Here is a 7934-nt window from a genome sequence, read left to right on the forward strand (position 1 = left end):
TTATTTTATCTTTGGTAATTATATTTATTTTCTACAGGATTGATCCCATACTCTGGTGTGGCATTAGGCCCATGATTTAGTGACATTTAAAACTACAGATGTAGAATTTTAATTTGATCAACCTGTTGCAGGAGATCTTTCCTGCATTGCAGGACATGTAAAACTTTGACATGTTAGACTTGATTGTTCCTGTGGACTTGATTGTATCAAACCCTACCAAAAAAAATTACAATTAATTATATTTATCATAATTCACGTTTATCAAACTGGCTTAAATTAAGATTCTACACCTGTATTGAGCTGTTGACAGCTACTGTTCAGTGTCATCATGTCCTTTTGATTATAGACTGGATCTTTATTCCATGTTATATATGTATAGTACACAGCAAATGAATCACATGCAAATTAAAGATGTCTACAGAAATGTCATGTCTATCGAGAGATTGGTTTTCCAATTATTTAGCGCTGAACACTTAAATGAACACATTGTTTAACCATTTTTGATGGACACATACATTATACTGTATTTATTTAATTTTCCCACTTATAAACGATGGTATATAAAACAAATCTATATCAGCATTTCAGCTAAACTTTATTTGTTTGAATTGATAATGATTACAGAGTGTAATCTAATGGCTCTATTCAATCTGTATCTCGGAGATTAAACGTTACAGCGTGATTGACATTTAAAGGCAACGTTCCCACGTTTAGGGGAGAATGCATTCAACCAGAAACGTTGCATTCGATCAGGAATTACCTCTACATTTCTATGTGCAATCTGTTCAGCGATGCAGATTGAATAGAGCCCTAAAATTAGTTATTTGAAACAAGAAATGAAAGTGTCGATGTTAAGAGAGTGTCTGTTTTACTTTAAAAAAAAACATCCTGCTCTTATCAGTAAGAACCACCAATAGCAGACCTTAATACAGTAAGAACCACCAATAGCAGACCTTAATACAGTAAGAACCACCAATAGCAGGACTTAATACAGTAAGAACTACCAATAGCAGACCTTAATACAGTAAGAACCACCAATAGCAGACCTTAATACATTAAGAACCACCAATAGCAGGCCTTAATACAATAAGAACCACCAATAGCAGGCCTTAATACAGTAAGAACCACCAATAGCAGACCTTAATACAGTAAGAACCACCAATAGCAGACCTTAATACAGTAAGAACCACCAATAGCAGACCTTAATACAGTAAGAACCACCAATAGCAGGCTAAGAAGGTGTGGGTCCCAACTGGAATCCTGTTCCCTTCAAAGTATACTAATTTTGACCGGGACCCATGAGGCTCTGGTCAAATGTAGTGCACTACATAGGGCTCTGGGGTCTATAGGGCTCTGGTCAAATGTAGCGCACTACATAGGGCTCTAGGGTCCATAGGGCTTTGGGGTCTATAGGGCTCTGGTCAAATGTAGTGCACTACATAGGGCTCTGGGGTCTATAGGGCTCTGGTCAAAATTAGTGCACTGTGCAGGGAATAGGGTGCCATTTTGGACCCAGCCAATATAGCTGTGACATTAGTGTTGCATCACGGACCTATAGTGTGGAGTCAGGTTGACTTGTATTACAACCCTAAAATAGACCATTCAGCTTATCAATTATTCACTAGACGTAGATCTATGAGCCAAAAAAACTACCTAAATATATCACCAAAGTATTTCATAATAGCACTGTAGCCCGGTTTAGTCTTCCTCCCCACAGTTTTCCCCCCTCTTTACTGGAGGACCAGGGAACTGGACTCTGCTGAAGGACTGGCCAGATATCGTAGCCTGGTCCCAGATCTGCAGTGATTCAACCAACACCTCTGACGAGAACTGTCTGTCATGCCTTTGATGTACAGGGTCCATATCAGGACGGCCTCAGGATCACAACATTCACGATACAAATCTGGCACAGTATATTAGTCCTGGGCTGATAGTCAGAGGAGTTGGCTACCTCTGATACCCATGTCACCCATCTTACCCCTGTTACCCATGTTACCCATGTTACCCATGTCACCCCTGCTACCCATGTTACCCATGTTACCCATGTCACCCCTGTTACCCCTGTTACCCCTGTTACCCATGTTACCCCTGTTACCCATGTTACCCATGTTACCCATGTCACCCCTGTTACCCCTGTTACCCCTGTTACCCATGTCACCCCTGTTACCCCTGTTACCCCTGTTACCCATGTTACCCCTGCTACCCTTGTTACCCATGTTACCCCTGTTACCCATGTTACCCCTGTTACCCATGTTACCCATGTTACCCCTGCTACCCATGTTACCCATGTTACCCATGTTACCCCTGTTACCCATGTTACCCCTGTTACCCATGTTACCCATGTTACCCCTGCTACCCATGTTACCCCTGCTACCCATGTTACCCCTGTTACCCCTGTTACCCCTGTTACCCATGTTACCCCTGCTACCCCTGTTACCCCTGTTAGCCATGTTACCCATGTTACCCCTGCTACCCATGTTACCCCTGCTACCCATGTTACCCATGTTACCCATGTCACCCCTGTTATCCCCGGTTACCCCTGTTACCCATGCTACCCATATTACCCCTGCTACCCATGCTACCCCTGATACCCATGTTACCCATGTTACCCCTGCTACCCATGTTACCCATGTTACACCTGCTACCCATGTTACCCATGTTACCCCTGCTACCCATGTTACCCCTGTTACCCATGTTACCCCTACTCCCCATGTTACCCATGTTACCCCTGATACCCATGTTACCCATGTTACCCCTGCTACCCATACTACCCCTGTTACCCATGTTACCCATGTTACCCATGCTACCCATGTTACCCATGTTACCTCTGCTACCCCTGTTACCATGTTACCCATGTTACCCCTGATACCCCTGTTACCATGTTACCAATGTTACCCCTGTTACCCCTGATACCCCTGTTACCATGTTACCAATGTTACCCCTGTTACCATGTTACCCATGCTACCCATGTTACCCATATTACCCCTGTTACCCCTGTTACCCCTGTTACCATGTTACCCCTGTTACCCCTGTTACCCCTGATACCCATGTTACCGCTGTTACCCATGTTACCCATGTTACCCCTGTTACCCCTGTTGCCCATGCTACCCCTGTTACCCCTGCTACCCATGCTACCCATGTTACCCATGTTACCAATGTTACCCCTGCTACCCCTGTTACCCCTGTTACCCCTGATACCCATATTACCCATGTTACCCCTGCTGCCCATACTACCCCTGTTACCCATGCTACCCATGTTACCCATGTTACCCATGCTACCCCTGTTACCCCTGTCACCCCTGTTACCCCTGTTACCCCTGTTACCCATGTTACCCATGTTACCCCTGTTACCCCTGCTACCAATGGTACCCTGCTACCCATGTTACCCTGCTACCCATGTTACCCCTGCTACCCATGTTACCCCTGTTACCCATGTTACCCATGTTACCCATGTTACCCCTGCTACCCATGTTACCCCTGCTACCCCTGTTACCCCTGTTACCCATGTTACCCATGTTACCCCTGTTACCCCTGTTACCCCTGCTACCCATGCTACCCATGTTACCCATGTTACCCCTGTTACCCCTGCTACCCCTGTTACCATGTTACCCATGTTACCCCTGCTACCCATGTTACCCCTGTTACCCCTGATACCCCTGTTACCCCTGTTACCTCTGCTACCCATGCTACCCCTGTTACCCCTGTTACCCCTGCTACCCATGTTACCCATGTTACCCATGATACCCCTGCTACCCCTGTTACCCCTGTTACCCCTGTTACCCCTGCTACCCATGTTACCCCTGCTACCCCTGATACCCATGTTACCCATGTCACCCCTGTTATCCCTGTTATCATGTTACCCATGCTACCCACGTTACCCACATTACCCCTATTACCCCTGCTACCCCTGTTACCCCTGCTACCCCTGATACCCATGTTACCCATGTCACCCCTGTTATCCCTGTTACCATGTTACCCATGCTACCCACGTTACCCACGTTACCCCTATTACCCCTGCTACCCATGTTACCCCTGCTACCCCTGATACCCATGTTACCCATGTCACCCCTGTTATCCCTGTTACCATGTTATCCATGCTACCCACGTTACCCCTATTACCCCTGCTACCCATGTTACCCATGTTACCCATGTTACCCATGATACCCCTGCTACCCCTGTTACCCCTGTTACCCCTGCTACCCATGTTACCCCTGCTACCCCTGATACCCATGTTACCCATGTCACCCCTGTTATCCCTGTTACCATGTTACCCATGCTACCCACGTTACCCACGTTACCCCTATTACCCCTGCTACCCCTGTTACCATGTTACCCCTGTTACCCCTGTTACCCCTGTTACCATGTTACCCCTGTTACCCCTGCTACCCATGTTACCCCTGATACCCATGCTACCCATGTTACCCCTGTTACCCATGCTACCCATGTTACCCCTGTTACCCATGTTACCCCTGTTACCCATGTTACCCCTGTTACCCATGTCACCCGTTACCCATGTTACCCCTGTTACCCCTGTTACCCCTGTTACCCATGTCACCCCTGTTACCCCTGTTGCCCATGCTACCCATGCTACCCATGTTACCCCTGTTACCCATGCTACCCATGTTACCCATGTTACCCATGTTACCCATGTTACCCATGTTACCCCTGTTACCCATGCTACCCATGTTACCCATGTTACCCCTGTTACCCCTGTTACCCATGTTACCCATGTTACCCCTGTTACCCATGCTACCCATGTTACCCATGTTACCCCTGTTACCCCTGTTACCCATGCTACCCATGTTACCCATGTTACCCCTGTTACCCCTGTTACCCATGTTACCCCTGTTACCCATGCTACCCATGTTACCCATGCTACCCATGTTACCCCTGTTACCCATGTCACCCCTGTTACCCCTGTTACCCATGCTACCCATGTTACCCCTGCTACCCATACTACCCCTGTTACCCCTGTTACCCCTGTTACCCATGCTACCCATGTTACCCATGTTACCCCTGTTACCCCTGTTACCCATGCTACCCATGTTACCCATGTTACCCATGTCACCCCTGTTACCCCTGTTACCCATGTCACCCCTGTTACCCATGCTACCCCTGTTACCCATGTCACCCCTGTTACCCCTGTTACCCATGTCACCCCTGTTACCCATGCTACCCATGTTACCCCTGTTACCCATGTCACCCCTGTTACCCATGCTACCCATGTTACCCATGTTACCCCTGCTACCCCTGTTACTCCTGTTACCCATGCTACCCATGTTACCCCTGTTACCCATGTCACCCCTGTTACCCATGCTACCCATGTTACCCATGTTACCCCTGCTACCCATACTACCCCTGTTACCCCTGTTACCCCTGTTACCCATGCTACCCATGTTACCCATGTTACCCCTGCTACCCATACTACCCCTGTTACCCCTGTTACCCATGCTACCCATGTTACCCCTGCTACCCATACTACCCCTGTTACCCCTGTTACCCATGCTACCCATGTTACCCATGTTACCCATGTTACCCCTGTTACCCCTGTTACCCATGCTACCCATGTTACCCCTGCTACCCATACTACCCCTGTTACCCCTGTTACCCATGCTACCCATGTTACCCATGTTACCCCTGCTACCCCTGTTACCCATGTTACCCCTGTTACCCCTGCTACCCCTGTTACTCCTGTTACCCCTGCTACCCATGTTACCCCTGTTACCCCTGCTACCCATGTTACCCCTGTTACCCATGTTACCCCTGTTACCCCTGCTACCCATGTTACCCCTGCTACCCCTGCTACCCCTGTTACCCCTGTTACCCCTGTTACCCCTGCTACCCCTGTTACTCCTGTTACCCCTGCTACCCATGTTACCCCTGTTACCCCTGCTACCCATGTTACCCCTGCTACCCATGTTACCCCTGCTACCCCTGCTACCCCTGCTACCCATGTTACCCCTGTTACCCCTGCTACCCCTGTTACTCCTGTTACCCCTGCTACCCATGTTACCCATGTTACCCCTGTTACCCCTGCTACCCCTGTTACTCCTGTTACCCCTGCTACCCATGTTACCCCTGTTACCCCTGTTACCCCTGTTACCCATGCTACCCATGTTACCCCTGCTACCCATACTACCCCTGTTACCCCTGTTACCCCTGTTACCCATGCTACCCATGTTACCCATGTTACCCCTGCTACCCCTGTTACCCATGTTACCCCTGTTACCCCTGCTACCCCTGTTACTCCTGTTACCCCTGCTACCCATGTTACCCCTGTTACCCCTGCTACCCATGTTACCCCTGTTACCCATGTTACCCCTGTTACCCCTGCTACCCATGTTACCCCTGCTACCCCTGTTACCCCTGTTACCCCTGTTACCCCTGCTACCCCTGTTACTCCTGTTACCCCTGCTACCCATGTTACCCCTGTTACCCCTGCTACCCATGTTACCCCTGCTACCCATGTTACCCCTGCTACCCCTGCTACCCCTGCTACCCATGTTACCCCTGTTACCCCTGCTACCCCTGTTACTCCTGTTACCCCTGCTACCCATGTTACCCCTGTTACCCCTGCTACCCATGTTACCCCTGTTACCCCTGCTACCCCTGTTACCCCTGTTACCCATGTTACCCCTGTTACCCATGTCACCCCTGTTACCCCTGTTACCCATGTTACCCCTGTTACCCATGTTACCCCTGTTACCCATGTTACCCCTGTTACCCCTGCTACCCCTGTTACCCCTGTTACCCATGTTACCCCTGTTACCCATGTCACCCCTGTTACCCCTGCTACCCATGTTACCCCTGCTACCCCTGCTACCCCTGCTACCCATGTTACCCCTGTTACCCCTGCTACCCCTGTTACTCCTGTTACCCCTGCTACCCATGTTACCCCTGTTACCCCTGCTACCCATGTTACCCCTGTTACCCCTGCTACCCCTGTTACCCCTGTTACCCATGTTACCCCTGTTACCCATGTCACCCCTGTTACCCCTGTTACCCCTGTTACCCATGTTACCCCTGTTACCCATGTTACCCCTGTTACCCATGTCACCCCTGTTACCCCTGCTACCCATGTTACCCATGTTACCCCTGCTACCCCTGCTACCCATGTTAACCATGTTACCCATGTTACCCATGTTACTCATGTTACCCATGTTACCCATGCTACCCATGTTAACCATGTTACCCATGTTACCCATGTTACCCATGTTACCCATGCTACCCATGTTACCCATGTTACCCATGTTACCCATGTTACCCATGTTACCCATGTTACCCATGCTACCCATGTTAACCATGTTACCCATGTTACCCATGTTACCCATGCTACCCATGTTAACCATGTTACCCATGTTACCCATGTTACCCATGCTACCCATGTTAACCATGTTACCCCTGCTACCCATGTTACCCCTGCTACCCATGTTAACCATGTTACCCCTGCTACCCATGTTACCCCTGCTACCCATGTTACCCCTGCTACCCATGTTACCCCTGTTACCCCTGTTACCCATGCTACCCATGTTAACCATGTTACCCCTGCTACCCATGTTACCCCTGCTACCCATGTTACCCCTGCTACCCCTGTTACCCCTGTTACTCCTGTTACCCCTGTTACCCCTGTTACCCCTGTTACTCCTGTTACCCCTGCTACCCATGTTACCCCTGCTACCCATGTTACCCCTGCTACCCCTGTTACCCATGTTACTCCTGTTACCCATGTTACCCCTGCTACCCATGTTACCCCTGTTACCCCTGTTACCCATGCTACCCATGTTAACCATGTTACCCCTGCTACCCATGTTACCCCTGTTACCCATGTTACCCATGTTACCCATGTTACCCCTGTTACCCCTGTTACCCCTGTTACCCCTGTTACCCATGTTACCCATGTTACCCCTGTTACCCCTGTTACCCCTGTTACCCCT

At 49.3% G+C, this 7934-nt stretch overlaps 1 long non-coding RNA gene across 1 annotated transcript; it reads right to left on the reverse strand.

The window, feature by feature from the left end:
* Nucleotides 1-2391, reverse strand: LOC127932074 (uncharacterized). Its single transcript, XR_008143904.1, has 2 exons — nt 1016-2391; nt 1-984 (listed from the first exon to the last, which is right to left on the reverse strand). It is a non-coding gene; the product is annotated as an uncharacterized LOC127932074 (long non-coding RNA).
* Between the last annotated feature and the right edge of the window lie 5543 nt (nt 2392-7934).

Source organism: Oncorhynchus keta, chromosome 10 (genome assembly GCF_023373465.1).
Source record: "Oncorhynchus keta strain PuntledgeMale-10-30-2019 chromosome 10, Oket_V2, whole genome shotgun sequence".
Classification (NCBI taxonomy): Eukaryota; Metazoa; Chordata; class Actinopteri; order Salmoniformes; family Salmonidae; genus Oncorhynchus; species Oncorhynchus keta.